The sequence below is a fragment of the Homarus americanus genome, unplaced genomic scaffold (genome assembly GCF_018991925.1).
Source record: "Homarus americanus isolate GMGI-L3 unplaced genomic scaffold, GMGI_Hamer_2.0 scaffold31037, whole genome shotgun sequence".
Taxonomy (NCBI): Eukaryota; Metazoa; Arthropoda; class Malacostraca; order Decapoda; family Nephropidae; genus Homarus; species Homarus americanus.
Window position 1 is genome coordinate 19,800,692 of NW_024722227.1, and position 23,816 is coordinate 19,824,507.

The window sequence follows — 23,816 nt, forward strand, 5'->3', positions numbered from 1 at the left end:
TGGGGTTGGGTCTTGGGTAAACGAACCAATTAGAATAAATCCCATAGGTTCTGTACTTTCGTTATCGGCGGGGTCCCAATTAGGCGCGATAACCAAGGGATGACCGATAACCAAGGGATGACCGTACTGTACAGTGGTCCCTCGGTTAACGAGATTTCGGTTAACGAGTTACATTCCATAAGATTCCTAATTTCGATTAACGAGCAATCCCTCGATTAACGAGTTTCTTACGAGCCGACCTCCACATGTTTTAGTTTGCATTTGGCGGTCCACCAGCTGTAGTATTAGTCCGCCAATACAGTAATCGGTTCTAGGGCTTAAATTCCTTACCCTTTTAGTAAATATCAAGAAGTTTATACTATTCAATAATTTTAAAAGTTTAATATTAAATTTTTTAGTCAATTTAACAATTATTGAACATAATTGAAGGTAGGGTCACTAGTTTGTGGCACGCCATCCAGCCTGCCAACACAGCATACAGGCATCAGTCTTTGTGTCTTTTCAGTGGAGGTAACATCTTGCTTGAGACTCTCTTCAACTAAATGCTTTTTTTCTGTGTTTACATGCAGATTATTGGTCAATTTGAAATTTATTTTACATATTGACAATATATAATGCAATGCAGTGTTGATTTAAAGAAAATAATCTTGAATTACACCAAGAGAACTAAAATTTTATGGGTGAAATGGCATCATGGGGTGACTTGTCTTCCACCCCAATGCCTACTCTTCTCCCTTCTCCTCCACCCCCATTCTAATTCCCATCATCATCATCATTATCATCCAGGAGCCTTCTACATACACACCTCAAAGTAAGTGTACTTTTCTACCTGTTGAATTTAGGCAATTTTCGGTGAGCTGGAACCAATTACCAAAAACCCATTGAAACAATGGTTTTAACCCTTGAGTTTTCGGTTAGCAACCTTCTAGAACGATTGTGCTTCGTTAACCGAGGACCACTGTACTGTATATACTTGTGACACTGGCCAGTTGCTTCTGGTGTTATGGTAAGGGGTGCCAAGAAGTGACAGCACTAGGATCCGCTTCCTCTATCAAGGAATAAACAATTAAAATTTAAATTGAAAAAAAACCATTCAAATAAATTACTATCTTACAAGAATCACAATGTAAGTTATATTCACCCAGGTCGTTTGGTGGAAAATTATGAGAAAAGCTTAGTCACTCTTAAGTAATGATAAATAAACACGCAGCCTGCAGGCAGGCCAGCGCCAACTGTCAAATCTTATCTCAAATAAATAAACAAACAAACGCCAGACATTCTGTCCCCCCTGTCTTCCCATCACCCACGTGTTCCAAGATAAAAGATTGGTGATTTCCTTATGTTTATTTTATATAACATCTCAGACTAAAGTTAGGATAATATTATTTGCATTGCTGAAATCCTTGCAAGACAGAGATTAATTTGAATATAAGCGTCATATATTTTGCTCATGATATAAAAAATGTAGTACAATAGGGTACAATACTGTAGTACATTTTATATAAAAAATTTCTACTGTACTTGTGGGTAGATTTACATAAATTTCTTCATTTATTTTCATACATTTACATGCACACACCATACTAAAAGAAACGAAAAAGAAAGACATTATTAGTGAAAGCTGGAGTGCACATGTACTAATTTGATTACGTGTACTAAAATTTATTTATGTCTAGTGCGAATTACAACATGTTTATATTCAAATAAATCAGTATCTACAAGAATCCCAGCTATGTTAATTATATTCTCCTAGGTCATATCACTGGCATTTAAATGAGAGAAGCTTAGTAGGACTGTTAAATAAACACACAGAGACCTTCCCTCAAACTTATCACTTCAACCCCTCACACCCTCCTCCATCCCTCGCTGGGTGGCGTGGCTGGCTACGCCTCCAGCCAGGATTTTTGGGTTACAGTTTTTATCTTATATATATCTCAGACTAAAGTTAGGCGATTTTTAATTTGCATTGCTGGAATCCTTGCAAGACAGCCAATAATTTGAATATAAACATTATATATTTTGCTCAAGAGATAAAAATTGTTGTACATTAGTGTACAGTACTGTAGTACAGTCAAACCTCAGTTTACGCGGTCCCACATTCCGCTTCCACGCTACTTGCGGGTGCCCTGCTGGAAACCAGATGCCTACATTCATGTGGTGTACCCCTTACACGGTGGGTACCCTTTACACGGTGAAGTATAATTTTTAATTTAGCTCATAAAAATTCATACAAATTATCCGCCAGAATATAATTTACATTGCTGAATTTCAATTTGATGATCATTTTGAATATAAACATCATGATTTTAGTAGATATACAAATTTTTAGATATAATGTTTATTCTTGAGTAAATATGTTATCTTTTGTGCAAAATATATGATATTTATATTCAAAATATTCCTGGTCTTACAAGGAATCCAGCAATGTCAATTATATTATCCTAACTTTAGTCTGATTTATTATTTATTACTAAAAAGTAAACAGTCTGGTATTCTCACACATTTATTTAGTAGGGACGTTGGTGGGGGGGACCAGCGACCGACCATCTGTTACCGTGTGAAGAATATTTTTTTATTAACTGAAGACTTTTATTTTTGCTCATAAAATTCATACAAATTACCTGGCCAGAATATAATTTACATTGCTGGAATTCTTACAATTTGATGATCATTTTGAATATAAACATCATATATTTTGCATTAGACATAAAATTTTTTAGATAAAATGTTCACTCTGAGTATGTTATCTTTGTGCAAAATATATGACGTTTATATTCAAAATATTCCTGGTCTTACAGAATCCAGCAATGTCAATTATATTATCCTAACTTTAATCTGAGGTATTATTTAATACAAAATGTTAAAATTTATTTTTTCACCCACTCTTTTCTGAAGGTAGGATTGGGGGGGTGGGGGGAGGGTTGGGACTGACCACGTGGTTAGAAGAGGGGGAGGCAAGGTGGGGTACTTTGATTGACAGATAGTGTCGTGAGACTATTTTTTTTTATTAACTGAAGATATTTGTTTTAGCTCATAGAATTCATACAAATTACTCGCCAGAATATAATTTTACATTGCTGAATTCTTACAATTTGATGATCATTTGAATATAAACATCATAGATTTTTTGCATTAGACATACAAATTTTAGATGTAAGTTTAATCTGAGTAAATATGTTATCTTTGTGAAAATATATGATATTTATATTCAAAATATTCGTGGTCTACAAGGAATCCAGCAAGTCAATTATATTATCCTAACTTTAGTTTGAGGTATTATTTATTACTATACCTGGTTTTCCCCAAAATTTCTCAGAGGGAAGAGCCAGCAGTGTAGTGTGAGAAGAGGGGAGGGAGTCGTGTCCATTATTTGAATGGACATTAACTTGGCGTATCGTATTTCTCTATTTCTCTTAAGTATTAATTGTGTGCATGTACCATCATAAACTTAAGATGTTTACTACAACATAGTTATGTGTCGCAAAAGTGGAGTTTGGGGATCGCCTGACTCCATTTCAATTAATCCTATGTTATGTTATTCACTTCATGCTTTCGCTTTCCGCTGTACCCTCCGGGTTACATTAACTGCGTAAAAGTGAGGGTTGACTGTACACTTTATAAAAAGTTTTCAACTGTATTTTTGGGTAGATTTACATAGATTTTAGTGCAAAGCTGGAGTGCATGTACTAATTTATTATGGTACTAAAATTGTTTTGTCTAGTGCAAATATAGCATGTTTATATTCAAATTAATCAGTATGTTACAGAATCCCAGCTATGTTAATTATATTCACCTGGGTCATTTCACTGGCTTTTTTATAAGAGAAGCTTAGTCACCTAAGAACTGATAAATATACACGTTAGACCTGGCCTGTTAAGTGTCAACGATTACCTCCCTCCTTCCTCCTCCGCCTCCCCCCCATCTGCTCGGCGTTATTGGAACTTTTGTAAAACAGTGAATAATTTTAATATAAACGCTACATTACAGTAGTGATTTAACAGTAAAGGTGTATATGTAATGATATTATATTCCACATACACATAAGTATAAATAAAAGTTTATGTGATGATCGGATATTCATTTCGGTAACCTCACGCTTTCCAAGAACGATCTAGATCGTTAACGGCATGACTGTACATGCAAACTGATGATATATTTTAATTAATTAATTATTAACCACAGTAAAACAGTTGTGTGGATGGAGGGTATAGTGTAGTGAGCTAGTGATACAGAGTGGGGAGACACCACTCGTCACACATACCTAGAGGTCTGGTGAGGAGAGGTGGCAGTGCCCATGACAGCGAACTTTCCTTTTGATTTTCTTATGGTCATTAGCACCTTGCCCAACCACCTCGATTAGCCTGCTCTTATCCCTCCCATCGAGGTCCCTCTCTTCTCCCCCAAATTTTAGAGAGGCTGTGATTCTAAAATGCTTTACATAATTCCATCTTAGATTTAAAGCCTGTATCTGTACATATGTATGAGACTGAGTGTACAGTATTTAAAATTCTGCTTAATTAACTAAATACCATCCCCCCAGCACCTGCCAGATGTAACATGGTGCAAAAATTCAGCCACTCATCAATTAGATTCGAAAAGTAATGTCACCACAGCAATTCCCCAATTAAAGGGACAGTTCACAGTGAGTCTTGGTCAGACTCAGTCATTATGGAGGCAACAATCATCCACACTCCTCAACTAAATGAGCTTGATAGCTACTTGGCATGCCCAGGGGATGGAATGGAGCTACTGAGGTCTTTCTCGACATTATGTGACTTATCTCTGAAGCTTAACACCCCACTACCTGCATCTGCTGCTTGTGAGCTTCTGTTTTGTCATCCTCGGCTTGTTATTTATTACTCAATTAATTTATTGCACCCCAGGGGGAGAGAAGCCTAGTCACAATACCGCGCAGTCAGACACTAATCGGCATTGGTACTCATGTCTTGCAGGATTATTATTTTTTTTTTTACGGGGATTAGCCCACCTGGGCACAGGTCACTGACCTTTGCATTACCTGAAGGCTAAAATGTAATAATAATAAAAATAATAAAAATAAAAGGTAAAAGGTAAAAGTAAAAATGATAATGATAATGATAATGATAATATTATTATAATAATATTTATATTAATATTATATTAATAATATTATATTATAATATTATTTAATATTAATAATAATAATAATAATAATAATAATAATAATAATAAATAAAATAATAATAATGATAACCATAAATAAATAAAAAAATAAAAAAATAGATCAAGAGGGGAAGCGATGTACAGTATTTATGGTGTGCCTGTATATGAAAACAATATTGATATGATTTAAGGACAATGGGAGTTAGCACCCACCAAAGCATGAGTAGCATACAAGAATTAAATCTAAATTATTACGAATAAGAAAGGTGGTGACATATAGTGGTTAGTGACTCTTCCTGTGGTAAGAAGTCCCTGACAGTAGAACAGTCAAGGCAATATTGTTGGGGGGTGTTAGCGTTGGGGTAGTTACAGAGTTTACAGGAAGAGAAGTGTGGGTCATCCACTGCCTCAGATACTTGCCAGATAGGTCTGTATCCTAACCTAAGACAAACAGAGACAACATAATGTTTACAGACCATAAGTCCACGTGGACGATACTTATGTGGATAAGGAAGAAAGTGATCATAGTGTTGGATGGATATATTTTCAGCCTGTTCACTATCCCGTCGATAGATTGTTGGGAAAAAGAGTAGCTGAACGTATTCTATTTCTGTAGGTTATGCTGGGCTTATATTTTACATTTTTCATTTTATTCATATGTGCACTTTAAGTACTGGTGCAACCATTCATTATTTTTAAGTTCATCTTATCCTTTTATCATATACAGTAGTATATCTGTATCCTCCCACTTTATCCTTTTGTGTACTGTACTGTACTGTACTGTACTTGCTTGTACTGTACTACTGTACTTCTTTATGCCTTTTCTTTACATGATGTAGGGTTGTTCCATTGTGTGGGTACTTAGTTGATCACTTTGTGTCTGTCTGAGTAATCACCAACAGGTTGGCATAAAATCTTTGGGAGAGCATCGTCACCATGAGGTTTAAGCCTATCTGCTGGCAGAATAATAAAATGAGCTGTTTATCCCTGCAGCAGATGAATTACTGGTCATCAAAAATGTTGAAATTATTGCAGCAGGTCTTCTATAGCCAGGCATCATTAGAAAGCAGCCCATATTATGCCGTTCTTAACACATTTGTAACTCCTTCACTAGTGGTGTTTTTCCAGGTAGGCTTCGATGGGAGGATTGGTGGGGTGGGGGGAATGACTTGGTTGGAGAGCAAGGTGGGAACTTTGATTGACAGATAGTGTGGTGAAGATATTTTTTTATTAACTGGAAGATATTTGTTTTTGGCTCATAAAATTCTTAATTGCCAGGTCAGAATATAATTTACATTGCTGGAATATAATTTGGTGATTATTTGAATATAAACATCATATATTTTGCATTAAATATACAAATTTTAGATAAATTTTTTCTAGGTAACTATGTTATCTTTTGTGCAAACATATGACATTTATATTCAAGATATTCTGGTTCTTTACAGGAATGTCAGCAATGTCAGTGTATTATCTAACTAGTTTGAGGGTATTTTTTATTAAATTTAGTGGTTTTCCCAAAATTTCTGCAGAGAAATTATTAGTTAGTGTGAGAGATTGGGTCGTATTTGAATGGACATTAGCTTAGCTGTATTTCTCTATTTCTCTTAGTATTAATTATTGTTATGCAGCACATCACATAAATTAAGATGTTATTTTACTAACATAGGTATGTGCCTTCAAAAAAGTGGAGTTTGGGGTTGGGCAGGGTTTCTATTGGAATTAATCCTATGTTTCCTGTTGTTCATTCTTGTGATTTCATAACGCTGGACCTCTGGGTTCAATTTGAGTTGAGGTGGGGTACAACTGTATATATATATATTTTTTTTTTTTTTTTTTTTTTTTTATGAAATAGCCCACCTAGGCACAGGTTCATGTTATCAAAAGCCTGAGGGGCATAGAATAAAAAGAAATTAAAAATAGAAAAGGTTATATTAATCTACACCAAAGATGCTGGAAAACCAGCTTTTTTAAAACATTGTATGAGGTGACAGCACGGAAGGCAGAGCATTCAACAATTTGGCTGTGTGAGGAAAGGATGTTCTCAGGTTATTATAATGTGACAGACATCACAGTGAAATTGATGGGCCCACAGGCAAAGGCATTATTATTTGTACACAGCCTTGCGGCGGTACTGGGCGCGCAAATCCATCTAACATTGTCGTTAAGTACCGGTAGAGGAGAGGAAGTATGAAGCTTAACATTGCAGCGAAGAAGAAAGATTTGTCAGCTTTAAAGGAGGTTAATAAGGCGAATGCCTTTGGGTCACCCTATCTATTTCGGTTGGACATAAGAGAGCCACCTGGGATATGAGAGCAGTAATTGAGTTAGGGCGTATGGATCCCTATATGAAGCAACTGCTCAGGGAGTGATGTAGCCAGCATCTGTATAGCATTCCCAGCTTTCGGAACAGCCAATGTTGAGGATGTGTGGCTTGCTGATGACGTATTGAAATGGTGAGGATCTAGCATATCTATTCTGGAATTTGACAGAATGATTGCATCTTGACATGTGATTGTTACCTAATTCTCAATGGCTAATAAATCGGACAGCCCCATAAAATGTGTGGAGCAAAAGTTGTGTTCAACTAGGCATAATCCTTTTCAATTCTTTCATGCTACATGTGCGTTTTAGGTCCTATCCTACTACCGTATATAGAATTATGTTTATTATTATATCACAGTTTTTATTGCCTTACATGCCCCCAACTCTTCAATATCAATCAAAATATTCTCCATAAGCGGACATGACCCGTGTATTTTCAGTGGAAGAAACTGATTGGTTGTTAGCTATCCGGCACCTCTGCCCGTTAAACGCCAACGCCTGATCGAGGTGTTAGCTTTTCCTCTCAAAGTGTGGTCATAAAGGTCAGCAGATTCGTAATAGACAAGAATAGCTAACACGTTAGCTATTCCGCAGCATTCGAAACGCCTTACAATAAACACCTTTAATATTGACCAAGGTCTATAGCCTTTGGTATAGACGAGGAAACCTTGGCTGACATTCTGTTGGCCACACCGAGATATTTAACAAATGAACCTCGGTGAGATATTTAACAAATGAAGCATAATGTGTTGTTTAATGGTAGACCCTGCTGCTATATGGCATCACGAAAATTGTGACCAAGTCCCAGGTTGCTAATCTGACTTTCTGCCTCATTTACACACAATTGCAGGTTCTCAATTGTTTTTTACTTGGACAACACAACATATTTAATGTATATAATTTCTCTTGATTTATTTCTAAAATTTTGTATTTTTTATGGTTATTATTTGTATTTGTTTAATTATTTTATTTGTATTAATTTACATTAATTGTTAATAATAATACAAGTACGATATTATATATTATTATTATTATTATTATTATTATTATTATTATATTTTCCCAGGACCTGATGTGGGTCATTACCTGTGCCTGTGGGCTAATACCCGTGTGTGTGTGTGTGTGTGTGTGTGTGTGTGTGTGTGTGTGTGTGTGTGTGTGTGTGTAAAAAAAAAAAAAACCATTTCATGCTCTTTCACCTGTCCTTATGATCTGACTATGGTAGACACCTGCTGTCCCTAAGGACGATCTCACTCTCCTTACCGTATATATGCCTTGTCAGTAACTACTCCTTAGTCTGTACTCACCCATGAAGATGTTGGGTAGGGGTGGGTCAGATTGGGTTGTGGGTCAGATTGGGTTTGGGTGGGGTGGGTTTGGGGTGGGTGGGTTTGGGGTGGGCTGGGTTGGGTTAGGTGGGTGGGTGAGTTAGGGGTGGGGGTGGGCTGAGTTAGGGGTGGGTGGGCTGAGTTAGGGGTGGGGTGGGTTGAGTTAGGGGTGGGGTGGGGTTGGAGTTAGGGGTGGGTGGGTTGAGTTAGGGGTGGGGTGGGTTGAGTTAGGGGTGGGGTGGCTATAGGGGTGGGTGGGTTGTAGGGGTTGGGTTATGGGTCAATTGGTGGGTTAGTGGTGTGGACAGATTGTTAGGGGTGTGATAGTTAGGCTTGGCTGGGAGGGGTTGGGTTAAGGGTGGGTATGGGTTTGGTAAGGGTTATGGGTTGGTAAGGGTATTGTACAAGCTATGGGTATTATGGGTTGGGATGGTATTATGGGTTGGGTTAAGGGTATTATGGGTTGCTGGGTATATGGGTTGGGTTAAGGGTATTATGGGTTGGGTTAAGGGTATTATGGGTTGGGTTAAGGGTATTATGGGTTGGGTTAAGGGTATTATGGGTTGGGTTAAGGGTATGGGTTGGGTTAAGGGTAGGATGGGTTAGGTTAAAGATGGGTTGAGTTAGGTTAGGTTTGGGATGGGTTAGGTTAGGGTTAGGATGGGTTAAATTAGGGGCGAGATAGATTTGGTTAGGTAAGGCATAGGGTAAATATGGTTATAATAGGTGTTGAGTAGGAATAAGTTCGGTTAGGAATACACTTATGTTCTGTTAGGTTAGGATAGGTGAGTAATAAGCTAAATAACCAATTAAGGAAACAAGAACAGCTATCATTGGTGTCACACGCAGGAGACAGTCACAATGTACAACACAATGCTGTGCCTCGCTTTAATGTGATCAAGTGTTTGTTATAAAGAGTTAGGTAAATACTAGTGTTATTTCACAACTACTATCTAGCGTAAATGAGACCACACTCGAATTATGAGGGTCAATTTTAATCAACGCACTATAGAAGGGACATTAATTCCCTAGAAAACATTCAGAAAAGGTTAAGTTGGGTTGAGTATAGAGATTAAGAGAAAAAAATTTGTGTTCTCCTATGAGATGTCGAGTGAGGAGCTTATGTGATCTAAGATTATCCAGTAAAGTTGTAATAGATTAGGTTAAGTTGGGTTGTTATAGGATAGGTTAAGTTGGGTTACAATAGGTTAGGTTTGGTTGGGTTATAATAGGTTAGGTTAGGCTGGGTTACAGTAAGTTAGGTTAAGTTGGGTTACAATAGGTTAGGTTAAGTTGGGTTATAACAGGTTAGGTTAGGTTGGGTTATAATAGGTTAGGTTAAGTTGGGTTATAATAGGTTATGTTGGTTGGGTTACAATAGGTTAAGTTTGGCTAGGTTGTTGGGTTACAATAGGTTAGGTTATTGGGTTATAACAGAGGTTAGGGTTAGGTTAGGCTATACAGGGTTAGGTTGGGTTATAACAGGTTATGTTGTTGGGTTACAACAGGTTGCGAGGGCTAGGCTGTTGCAATAGGGTTAGGTTATTAGCTATAAACAGGTTGGGTTAGGTTGCTATAATAGGTTAGGTTGTTGGGTTGGGTCACAAATGGTTGGGCTAGGTTGTTGCCACAATGGGCCAGGTTAGGTTGTTGGGTCACAATAGGTTGTGGCTAGGCTGTTGTTACAACAGGTTAGGTTAGGTTGGGTTTGGTTATAATCAGGTTAGGTTAGTTGGGTTATAATAGGGTGTTGGGTTGCTTGGCCACAAGCAGGTTAGGTTGGGTTGGTGGGTTATAACAGGTTAGGTTAGGGTTAGGTGTTACACAGGTTAGGTTGCTGGGTTATAAGGTTAGGTTGGGCAAGCCGTCACAATAGGTAGGATAGGTTGCTGTCACAATAGGTTAGGTTGGGTTGGGTTTCCAACAGGTTAGGTTAGGCTAAGCTAGGGTTACAACAGGCTTAGGCTTGGTTAAACTGGTACAATAGGTTAGGTTGTGTTGGGTTTAACAGGTTAGGTTGATTTGAGTTATAATAGGTTAGGTTAAGTTGAGTTATAATAGGTTAGGTTGCTGAGTTATAATAGGTTAGGTTAAGTTGGGTTCCTAAGGTTAGGTTAACATAAGAACATAAGAATGACGGAAACTGCAGCGGGCCTATTGGCCCAAACTGGGCAGTCCCGTTTAAACCCAACCCCTATTGCTCATATATCCATCCTCTCTATGTTTGAAGCTTCCCAGCGTATTCGAGTAAATGATGATGTTTAGAAACTTGTTCCACTCATCCACTACTCTATTTCCAAACCAATGTTTACCTATTTCGTGCCTAAATCTAAACTTCTACTAATTTAAAACCATTGCTGAGTATGTTTTCCTGACTTCCATTAATTTTATACACCTAGATCATATCACCCCTCACACTACGTCTCTCGAGGGAATGCAAATTACCGTAAGATGCTTTAACCTGTCTCTGAACTCAAGATTCCTAATGTCCGGAATTGTCTTGTCATCATCTTCTGTATGCTTAGGATTCAATATCCAATCTATGGACTACGGTGACCAAAACTGAACTGCATAATCCAAGTGAAGTCTCACAAGCGCAAGATATAGTTTTAGGATAACCTGGCTATATAGTCTTGTAACTAACACCCTTTGTGTGTGAATCGAAGTACTTTATTAGCCTTGTTTCGAGCAAATACGCACTGTTGTCTTGCTTTGATTCCTACTGATCATTACCCCCAAATCTTTCTCAGTCTGATTTCTCTATATCAACGTTGTTCATCTGATATCTGGTTTCTATTTTCATCTCCTAGGCTAAGTACTTCACATTTGTCCATATTAAATTACATCTGCCATTTTTCAGACCATGCGAAAAATTTGCTTAGATCTTCCTGTAGTTTCGCAGAGTCCTCGTCAGATTTGATTACAGGCCCTATTTTAGTGTCGTTAGCCAATTTACTTATGTTGCTGTCTATGTATGTATGTATGTATGTATGTATGTATGTATGTATGTATGTATGTATGTACGTACGTACGTACGTACGTACATATATATATATAAATAAATAAATAAATAGTAATGGTCCAAGTACTGAGCCTTGGGGTACTCCACTAGTGACGTTAGTCCAATCGGATTTAGTGCCATTAATGCCGACTCCCTGTTTCCTGTCCTGTAACTACGCCCTAATCCATTTTAGAATATCTCCTCCAATTCTATGGCCCTCCACTTTACGTATTAGTCTTTCATGGGGAGCCTGTTGAAGGCTTTGCTGAAGTCGAGGTAAGCCCCAGCACAATTTTGTCCGCCATCCACTGATTCGAAAACAGTTGAAAACAATAATAGATTTATCAGACGTTAGGTTAGGTGGACTGTAATAGATTAGGTTAAGTTGAGTTATATATGTAATAGGCTAGGTTAGAAGTTATAATGGGTTGGGTTAGGTTAACGTTTGGGTAGTAATCTTCAGGTGAAATATGCTAAGGCTTGCCCAATCTTCACCTGATCCACTTCGGCTAAAACGACCGATAAATACCAGCAATATTACACAAAGGCTCTACATTACCTATGTAAGTTTTAATGAGTCTTGATCTCCTGAGAATTAGACATTCCCAGCCTATTTCACCTGATGATTAACCACATTAATGCTAATCTAACCTAACCCCCCCCCCCCAAGGTAGAGTCAAGGTGTTTAATCTTCAGATGAAATAAGCTGGGAGTGTCTAATCTTCATGTGATCTTGAATTTTTATACTACAATCTTTGTGTAAGTTATGTTATTTGAATGTACAGTATAGTCTTAAGTGTAATTTTGACCGTAACCTTGGATGGGTGTTAATTTATTGTTCTAGCTTAAGTCAAACAATTAGATATACTGTCTTACATGATCAGTGAAGAGTAATGTTTACAGTAAGCAACTCTTTAACTCTTACGGGCGCCTACACCCGTTGTTATCACGACGGTATGGCTAGCGATGGTAGTGTACAGTATACCTGTTCCTCAATATACTGTACTCTTCTCGCAACAGAATCATGGTGAAAGTTACCTGTATAAAAGCAATAAGCAGTGTGTGTGTGTGTAAAATAATCAGCGTCGTATCATCTTTTAACTCCTATTATGATTCCCCCATTTTAAAATGTAGAGCAAAGAGCCAGTGTGTCAGCTTGTGAGCCGCGTGTCTTAGGGAAACAAGGAGCAACTGTGTGGGAGACCAATCAGACAGCCATGTACTTACAGAAGCAGGACAGTTTTCTTGGAGGAGGTGTGAGTGGAAGAGTAGCACAGTAGAACTACCGTGAATTCTGCCCGACAGTTACAGACCACACACTGCCTAACCCTCTATCTCCCTCACGATAACACTCCCTAATCTATACCTTAGGTCTCAAAGGTTCCTACTTTTTTTCCCTCTGTTTACTGAACCTGTGAGAACACATCTTATAACTGCTCCCCCTGACCTACGGCTGATGGACCTAAACGGTGTGAACTTTACTGTATCAAGTTGTGTTCTATCATTACCAATAAGGAGGGAAAATAGTTTAGATTAAATATGAGAATGAAAGAAACTCCATACTGTCCCATATTAAGCAGCCTTATCACTATTATCTATCTAACTTGCATTAAAAACTTTCCAATAGAGTTCCAGTTAAAGATGGTGTTTGGTAACTTGCTCCACTACGTATTCCACAACCCGACTTCCGAATCAATGTTTACCTAATACCCACCTTAACGAAATTTAATCCCCACCTAAATATAAATTCAAGTAATTTCGAACCATTTCTACATGTTCGCTCCTGATTTGATAACTGAAGTGCCTCAGGTACGTTTATCACCTTTATCTAATCCCGACTTGTACACTTGACTCATATCGCCCTTCACTCTACGCCTTTCAAGAGAATGCAAATTCAGTTTTCTTAATCTCTCTCTATATGGTAAGCTCCTAATGTCCGGGGTTGACTTTGTTTGATTTTTCAGGGGAATCACTACCCATTATATGTAATACGGTGACATTTTAAGGATTTCGATCTTTAGCATCTAATTGAGGGTTAACCCTCCTCACCCGCCGCCCGGTGAGTGGATGGACTTTGTCTGGGTCTTGCCCACACCCTCATATACTGGGTATATCGAGATATCCCCACCTGATAAAGGCCAAGACTCGACGATTAGACGTGTCCAGAGTTAAATAACTGGTGACTTCTCCGTATTAAGAAACAGCCTTGTGCTTCACAGATAACACCAAGGAGGGAAGGAGACGCTTAGTGATAGAGTTAGTACACCTGCACGTTAACCCTCACTCATAAACATAGTGGAAGCTTAAAAAAAGAGAGAGAGAGAGAGAGAGAGAGAGAGAGAGAGAGAGAGAGAGAGAGAGAGAGAGAGAGAGAGAGAGAGAGAGAGAGAGAGAGAGAGAGAGAGAGAGAGAGAGAGAGAGAGAGAGAGAGAGAGAGAGAGAGAGAGAGAGAGAGAGAGAGAGAGAGAGAGAGAGAGAGAGAGAGAGAGAGAGAGAGAGAGGAGAGAGGAGAGAGAGAGAGAGAGAGAGAGAGAGAGAGAGAGAGAGAGAGAGAGAGAGAGAGAGAGAGAGAGAGAGAGAGAGAGAGAGAGAGAGAGAGAGAGAGAGAGAGAGAGAGAGAGAGAGAGGAGAGAGAGAGAGAGAGAGAGAGAGAGAGAGAGAGAGAGAGAGAGAGAGAGAGAGAGAGAGAGAGAGAGAGAGAGAGAGAGAGAGAGAGAGAGAGAGAGAGAGAGAGAGAGAGAGAGAGAGAGAGAGAGAGAGAGAGAGAGAGAGAGAGAGAGAGAGAGAGAGAGAGAGAGAGAGAGAGAGGAGAGAGAGAGAGAGAGAGAGAGAGAGAGAGAGAGAGAGAGAGAGAGAGAGAGAGAGAGAGAGAGAGAGAGAGAGAGAGAGAGAGAGAGAGAGAGAGAGAGAGAGAGAGAGAGAGAGAGAGAGAGAGAGAGAGAGAGAGAGAGAGAGAGAGAGAGAGAGAGAGAGAGAGAGAGAGAGAGATTTTTCAGTAATATTATCATATAAATTTTAAAATTGGTTCAGCATTTATATAAACAACACATGTAGTCTATACAACGTACAGTCAAAAGAAAAAAGTGGCGTCACACTTACAGTGTCTTTGTTCTGAAACCCAAGACGAAGAATTTGGGTAAAGTTCCCCATTAAGACTCGAACCTCGAAATTTCGCTGTCGCTTACTCCAAATTCTTCGCCATGGGCTTCGGAACATAACGCTAGGCCCCGCAAGTATTTCTCAAACTTTTTCACTCCATTCCCCCCATGAGGATCTCTCAACATCCTCGTGGCCCCCCTTCAGTTCTGTCCCAAGCCCCTCCACAAATAACAGATGAAAATAAACTGTTTTGGTTCTTTCTTTAATTTTTAATGTTTACATTCATAAAAACAGAATGCATATTTTGTTACAGTTCAATGGGATGGTTGACATTGCCTCCTGTAAGTCAGTCGACTGATCTGGAGGTTGAGTCACTGATAAAGCACATCTTATGTCTGGGTCAGTCCTGCATAACCGTTTCTCGCTTTATTCTTTATTTGAAGAAGGTGGAGAAACCAGATTCTCATAAATAAGTAGTAGAAAATGGCAAGAGGACCAAAAGCATTCAATTAACTTTTGGATATGACTGATACATTGAGCACCAGAATACAGTCAGAGATTTTTTTCTTCATAGAGGTCTATAGCGTAATCACTTAATATCAAAGTATTCACCCCTGAATGATTGGTATAGGCAGCAATATCAAGAGTGCCAAAGAAAGGATTCTTTCAATTTCAATTCCCTTTCTTCCTCCCCGGAATTCTTGGTGGGGGAAGTACCTTTGAGCTCACTTTCAAAGGATTTCAAATGCTTCGAATTATTTAAGTTTTTGAGATGGCCCAGCAGATCTCTCAACTGGCTACACAGTCGCGAGAGATTCAAACATGGCAACATTTCCTGCACTCGATTCTTCCTTTTGCCAGTTCTGGGAATTTGTCAAGAAATGCATGAATACAATCCATGGTGAAACATACTTTTTTCCCTTGCCAGCTTGAGATTCAGCCTGTTTAGCTGCTCAAATATGTTCGGTTAGGTACGCTAGAAGACGCCAAGCTTCCACAACACTCATGAAGCGACTTTGTAGATCATCCTTCCTTTCATTTCCAGGAGCAATAAGTTCTCCCGGTCTGAACACTGATTCACAACATTACCCGTGGAAAGCCATCGACATTGGAGTAAAAGAGAGGGTTTCATGCTCTGAATCCATGTGCCTCTACAGGAGGTTCTGGAAAAGGCGAGTTCAAATCTTCTGCTTTCACAAAGTAGACGATTTGACCACTGCCCAGGATCTGCAAGGCACCAGGGAGGCTTCTGACACCATTGCAAACCCGATGGATCATACAATGAACCCCTTTAAGTATTCGAGTTACTTCCTGGACATGCTTGGAACCCCGATTAACCCAGTGAGTCATGGAGCCCATCAGTACAGACTCCACAACACTTTTCTAGATCCTGCGATGAAGGAAGAAGTCAACTTTTTCCATCATTCTAAAAGCTGTTGTGGTAGTTTGCCGTGTACAGAACAGTATGAGTCTGCAACCTTTATGTCACGCATGAATACATACTCTACCGAAAACACTTGAGTAGGCTTGCAAAAGTAATGTGTTGAACTCACGCCTCGTTGACTCATCCAGCTGTGGTTGCAAAACATACCAGTTGAGACGCATTTAATTTCCTGTATCACTTTGTTCCATGATATCATCTGACATTTCACTAATTGCTTCAACGTGTCGCCTGACAAGGAACTCTGCTGAATTCCTTACGCTCACTTGCTCTCTCCAAGAACCCGCTTGACCATCTTAGCACATTATTACCATAGTTTCACCAATCGTACTTTTCTTTGTTTCAATGGAAATCTGATATGATGCCTCAATTACACTAAAGTTCTGTTGTTGGAAGGCACCACTATCCAGTCTCTGTTTTCCCCAAACCCGTTCATGGCGCTTTGAAGAATCGGGGTAATCCCTCCAAGAGACTGGGGGTGGATTGCCACCAGATGATGCTTCAGCTCACTAGGCCTCGTGAATCTTTCTCAGCATCTTGAACACAACACACACGCTGAGGTTTCTCGATTCCATCAGCGAGATTGATAAACTGTGAGCATGTATTCATCATTGTATTTCCGCTAGCTTAGCAACACCGTTTATCATCGCAGTTTAAGTAAAATTAAAACACAAAAAACAATGCCAAACAGACAGAAACAGACCTAATGATAAGACTAAAAATTATAATAATAAAAAACTGAAATATAAGACAATCGGTGAATTTTGGTTTTACTAAAAAATTTTAATTTCTCTCTCTCTCTCCCTCAATGTTGACTAGTCTTTAAAGAAACAGTATGTCAGACAGAAACAGACGAATGATAAAGACTAAAAATTATAAAAAATAAAAAATGAGACAATAATTGGAATGGCAAACACACAAACATGCATGAAGTCCATACATACTGTATGTAAACATACATAAAATGCCTATGTAATCACACAATAAAACCTACACATACAGTCCACTCACATATTTTCCTAATGATATCTTGAGCCAGACTGAGAACATTTGGTCTGTAAAGCGATGACACACGGACATGTACAGAACATGTGAGATCAGTGACAGTCCAGCCACACCCTGCTGACAGGAACTAGAATCATGCAACTTGAGCGAATTCTTTGGAAATTAAAAACTAGCTGCTGCACCATACTATGTAAATATCAAAACTGTACTGTATGGGTATTATGATTACACACAATGACAAAAAAAAAATCTCCCTACAAAGGCAAAAAATAAAAATAAAAGTTGAATCAGAGTTTCCATATTTTCTCCAAACATATACAGTAATTACTTACACTAGCCCGCCATGGCCCCCAGTTTGGGAAACACTGCGAGTGAATATGGGGTGTAACCTTTTATTTTTCTTTTGACTGTGCATTGTATAGCCTACATGAGTTGTTTAAAAACATGCAGAACCAATATTGAAACTTGAATGATAATATTACTGAAAAATATTCATATCTATCTATCTATTATTATTTCTAACTGCTAGTCAAGCATTGTCAATCCTCCCTCTCCTTGCGGTGTTGCTCTGGTAGCATCAACTCGTGGATCCCAAGCATTCACGATTTTTATTATTATTTTGTGTGTGTGTGTGTAAAAGAGAAAATCGCCGAGCTTTTAAAGAAGCCTCCATTGTCAATATGGCTGGTAAGATTATCGCCTGAGTCCTCTTAAACAGACCTTTTCCTGAAACGGAAAACTTCCTCCCAGAATCTCAATGTGGCTTTAGACCATCACATGGCAAAACCACTGGCATGAGCGTTGCTGCCCGCCAGATACAGGAAAAGTGCAGAGAACAGCCGTAGACCTGTACATGGCCTTCATCGACCTAACCAAAGCCTTTGACTCAGTCAACAGGGAAGTCCTCTGATGGACCCTCAGCCATTTGTTGCCCACCAAAATTCATCGCCACTGTGAGGCACCCAAAAGGCATGAACGGCAGTGTCCTGCACAATGACACCCAGTGTGAGTTCTTCCCCATTCAAACTGGGGTAAAACAAGAATGTGTACTGGCACCAAATCTCTTCCATTTTCTTGGCTGCTTTCATTACTCGTGCTGTGCCAATTTAGAGAGCAGTGTGGACATCCAGTACTGGATGAAGGGACTTTTCAACATAAGATGACTCAAGGCAGGAACAAAGGTGTTGGCAACTTCCATTTTTGAACTTCAGTATGCAGATGACCTCACACTGAATGCGACCTACAGATCCAGAACACCTACGCATGTGCGTATGCACACTTCGGCCTTGAAGTGTAAGTATGAGACTCAAGATTCTCTTTCAGCCTGCCCCTGGTTCAGCCACACCTCCACCAACCATCCAGCTTAACGGTACTACCCACTCTAAGTATCTTGGCTCCCACCTGTCCACACCATTATACGTTGACGAAGAGATTCAACATCAGATCAGATGTGCATCTCAAGCCTTTACCAGACTCCTACTCATGTCTTCAGCACCTCAAGGTACTTGAAAACTTTCACCAACGTAGTCTACGTTCCATCCTCCAAGTTCGTTGGGAAGACAAAAGAACAAATGCCAGTATTCTCGCTGATACCAGCTGTGGGAGCATTGAGGCTACCATTATCCATGAAGAACTGCATTGGACTGGCCATGTTACCCGTGATGGGATGACAGTAGACTGCCTAAGCAGCTACTTTACAGTCACCTAAAGAATAGTAAATGTAACGCTGGCAGGCAACTGAAAAGGTATAAGGATAGTCTTAATAAACCTGAAAAAGTGCCAGATCGACCCCCTCACCTGGGAGACGATTATTGCACATCGTAACACTTGGAGGAGCACCACACGAGAAGATGTCAATACTTTCTAGTTAGCCCGACAGCAAACCAAGGCAGACAAGCGCCAACGCCGAAAACATGCAGCTGCCGCCCCTCCCGCAATTAGTCACCTAAGAACTCACCAACGAAGGTGACATCCTTAATAGCGCATATCATTGTCTCATAGCTGGATGATCATCATACAGTACCATCCGAGTGACAGCAAAAGTAAAAAAGTGTGTGTGTGTGTGTAACTATATACAGGTGCTCCCCTACTTACGACTGCTTGGACTTACGTCCGTCGGTTTAATTACCTGCTCTGACCTTACGACCGTCGGGACACTCTGACTAAGCAGTCATGACCAAAAATATTTTCAAATAGCGCATTTTCCATGCAACGTTTCTGTCCAGAAACAGGCGGCAAGCGGAGCTTAGGTACTTGGCGTGGGTGCACTCGCAAGCGCTTGGTGGTGTTTGGCTGTCTCTATCTATGTAGCGATCGAGCTTTTCGTTATTATCGTATATAATTGACTTTTATAATGAGCTGGAAAGCGTAAAAGTAAAGAGTGCTGGTAGTGCTCAAGGAAGGAAACGAACAGTACTTTTGAGATGAAAATGAAGATAACTCAGCATGAGAATGGAAAGGCCAGCAACATCCTCACGTAACCTAGGTTTCTCACACTTGGCCCTTATCACAATTCACAGAAGGACAAGGCATTATTAAACGATGTGAAGGAACAACGCAACCGAGGGAACTATAATTTCAAGAAAATACAAAGATTCCTGATCCGCGATCATGGAAAAAATTGGTGATATGTGGATAGAATCCAGGTACAGAGCGTGTACCCATAAGCCTTCTAACCATACAGGCTAAAGCAAGAAAGCCTGTTCCAAAGCTGAAGAGAACGGGCAGGGAGATGAATGTTATCAAACCTTTACAGAAGTCATGGAGTGTGTTTGGTAGATTTAAAAAAACGCTACAGTCACACAATGTTAAGGTGGCGTAGAGGCAGCTAGTGCCCGATGTTGGTGCTGCGAAGCTTTTAAGGAGGAGTTAGATAGGGAAGTGAATGGAAGGGTGTTGCTAGCAAATATTCAATGTGGATGAGACTGGAGCGGACATACATCACAAAAGAGGCGAAAACAATGCCAGGATTCAAGGCATTCAAGGACAGAATTACACTTCTGTTGAGAATGTTGCTGGTTTCAAGCTAAAACCCTTCGCTGATCTATCATTCAGAGAACCCCAGGCATTTAAGCATGTCAGGAAGCACACACTGCAATGTTTTATACAGCAGTAATAAGAGGAAAGCTGGATGACCTTAGCACTGTTTTGAGGATTGGTTCATGACGTAATTTATTTTATTAAAAGGTATTGTCTGCAACAAGCAGTTCATTGAAATTTTACTGATTTTGGATAATGCTTCGGGACACCCACCACACCCGGACGACATGCACCCTGATGTTAAGGTAGTCTACATTCCACCTAACACTACCTCTATCATCCAACCCATGGATCAAGGTGCTATTGCTGGAAGGAGTACAACGTTTTGTCATGTATAAAGAACATTAGTGCAGCATGGGATCAGGTTACAAAACATTATATGACTGGAATATGGAAGAAAATCCTGAAAAGATATGTGAACAGTTTCAAAGTTTGTGAAAATGAAGTTATTTAGGATATTAACAACAAGATAGTGGAGTTAGGTAAACGGCTTTAGAGTTAAAGAAATTGATAGCGAAGATGTTGAACAATTTGGTTGAAAGTGTAGCAGAAGAGCTCCAAAATGCTGCGAGGGATGCTTGTAGGAACTAGATGCAAAGAAAATTGCAGGGGAAGAAGAAGACAAAAATGTAGAAGAAACACCTGCACCCCCAAAAAAGGTTTTCCGGTAGAAACTTAATCAGCAGAGGCATTGCTACAATTAATAAAGGGAATAAATGTTTGATGGCATGGATCAAAATTAGGCGTTATGCCAAGTTGACAGAATGATCCAAGATGCGCTTGCCTTGCTGCAGAAATTTATAATAAAGAAAAAACAAACTGTGCAGTCTAAATTGGATATCTATTTTAAGAAGTCCCCAGTGCTGTCTCCTCACACCCACCAGTGCTGCCTCTTCACTCCCTCAAGATGATCCAGCCACCTTCAACCAACAAGTTTCCACAATACATAAAGCTTCTGTCTGAAAAGCTGACATTGATGGCCACTGGCCTGTCTCCTCCTCTGCTTCATCCAATTAATATAGTCTCCATGTATCCTGTAAATAAAGTTATAGGGGCCCGTGTGTGCATTCAGCTGACTATATTAAGGTAAGTGCTCAGTCACACTGTATCCATTCCTCATTATTTATTACTTTTACTGTACTGTGTATTTCATTGTAGATTTTTTTTTTTTTTTTATCTATGGGACTTACATTATAGATTTGGGTCCCCGTCGTAAGTCGAGGGGCACCTGTACTTTACAAGAATAAGGTGATAGACAAGTATAATTATATTTATATTATTATTATTTTCATCTACTGTCACCTAAATTAAAATAATACATACTGTAATTGATAGAACACCCCAGCACACAGTTTACATACCTTGCCCACTAATTTTAAACACATCATTAATATAACCCGCGAACCAGGCCTCAAGCATGAATCAATTCCCTCGGTGATTTTAAGTTAAATGGTAAAGTAATAGGTGCTTCTATAATATGTGGTACACTGGGATATTGCATTATAGTATGCAGTGTACTGGGATATTTACACTACAGTATGCAGTGTACTGGGATAGTTACTCTATAGTACGTGCACTGGGTCTGTACTCTGTAGTATGTGGTTGTTACGAACCACGCCACCAATTGTCATGATCTACTACCTTTTCGAACCCGCCATCTATTGTACAAATCTACCTACCTTTTACAGAGCAACACCATCTAGGAATGAAACTTGATATGACTACTCTTAGTTACCTCAGGGGTTTCCCTTCTCCCATATCCTGGTTGTTCGTCACCTCAAAGTCTTCGTCAGCTCCAGTTAGAGAGTTCAGATTCACTCTGTAAGAGTGACCACAGGATCTCACCTATCCTGGAAACCTCGGCACAGTGACAACCACCAACTACACAGCCCTCGGCCTTGCTGTCAGCCATCTCAGCTCCTTACTAAGTATTTGTAATCTTATATTGCCTCCCCGTCCCACATGCTTTAGAATGTTGTATTTTGTATAAATATGTATATACTGTTAATGTTTAGGTTAAAGTATGGTTAAAGATGCAAATTATAGAAAGCTAGATATTTATTTAATTGCAAGAATTCATGGCACTTTATTATACACAACAAGCTATATTTTGTCTACCTTTTATAGTCCGATTGTCTTTGGTTTTTGTTGTTGCCTGTTGGGATCTGGGTAGACTTTTAACTATATTCTAAATCCCCAACTTCGTAACAAATGGCGACGTGACAAGACCGACCTTAATGCCTCTTTTCTCCCCCGTTATTGTTATGATAATTATTCACTCAGTCACTTGTTCCTGGTAGCTACGGTGGTTTAAAGTTTCAGCTTCATATGTGTGTGTGCATATATTGGTATTGCTCGTGCAGTAAGGTGATAGGCGTGGATATTAGGTTCCAAGTGTCTAAGGCTTACCTGTTATTACTGCGTGGCAGTCGTGTAGTAAGTCTTATCTAGTGTAAGGAAAATCCGGATCTGTTTTGTGCTGTTACCCTCACTCCAAATCAGCTGTTATTCATAGTCACTAGTTTAGGGTGAAGTGATATCTTAGGACTTAAAACCCTACCAGGACCCCACCAAATTATAAAGCCTCAGTGTGTTCTTCTCATTATCTTATTGGGTCAATAATCAAGTAACTCAAGGTTGTTAATCCGGATCTTTATATTAATGGTATCGCCCTTCCTGTTCAGAAATATCTAGGGTTGTTAATCCGGATCTTTATTAATGCCGTATCGCCCTTCTGTTTCAGAAATATCTAAGGTTGTTAATCCGGATCTTTATATTAATGCCGTATCGCCCTTCCTGTTTACTCAAGGAAGGATTTAATCGGATCTTTATATAAATGCCGTATCCTTCCCTCTTTCAAGTATCAGGGTTGTTAATCGGATCTTTATATAAATGCGTATCGCCTTCCCTGTTTCAAGTATCTCCAGGGTTGTTAATCCGGATCTTTATATAAAATACACGTATCGCCCTTCTGTTTCAAATATCTCAGGGTTGTTAATCTGGATCTTTTTATATTAAATATATATCGTAGCCTGTTTAAATATCTCAGGAGTTTGTTAATCCGGATCTTTATATTAATGCGTATCGCCCTTCCTGTTTCAAATATCTCAAGGTTGTTAATCCGGATCTTTATATTAATGCGTATCACGCCCTTCTGTTTCAAAGTATCTAAGGGTTGTAATCGGATCTATTAATGCATCATCGCCCCCTTCTCTTCCAAGTCTCTTATCATATCTAGGATCTTATCAGAAAGAACAATATTATAAAAGTGTAAATTTCCTAGGTATAACTTGATTTGTTCGGGTTTTCTGGTTATCCACTGCCGTGATATTTTCTAGGGTAATCCACTATCTTATCTTTTTGACCATTCTGTTATTTATCTAGGTTTTTTAATAGCCACCTCAGGATTTAAACGTGCTTGGTAGTCCTGGATGAG

The 23,816-nt window shown here is 39.3% G+C and overlaps 1 protein-coding gene across 2 annotated transcripts in view; it reads right to left on the reverse strand.

Annotated features, from left to right (window-relative positions):
* LOC121862407 (long-chain-fatty-acid--CoA ligase 4-like) overlaps nucleotides 1–23,816 on the reverse strand; it is a 251,770-nt gene that overhangs the window by 185,413 nt on the left and 42,541 nt on the right. The window contains exon 1 of one of the 2 annotated variants that reach the window (XM_042360673.1): nucleotides 13,024–13,129. The exons of the other annotated variant lie outside the window; for it this stretch is intronic. The gene's annotated coding sequence lies outside the window, so the exon portion shown is untranslated. Of the gene's footprint in view, nucleotides 1–13,023; nucleotides 13,130–23,816 lie in introns of those variants that run through there. 2 annotated transcript variants of the gene reach the window in all.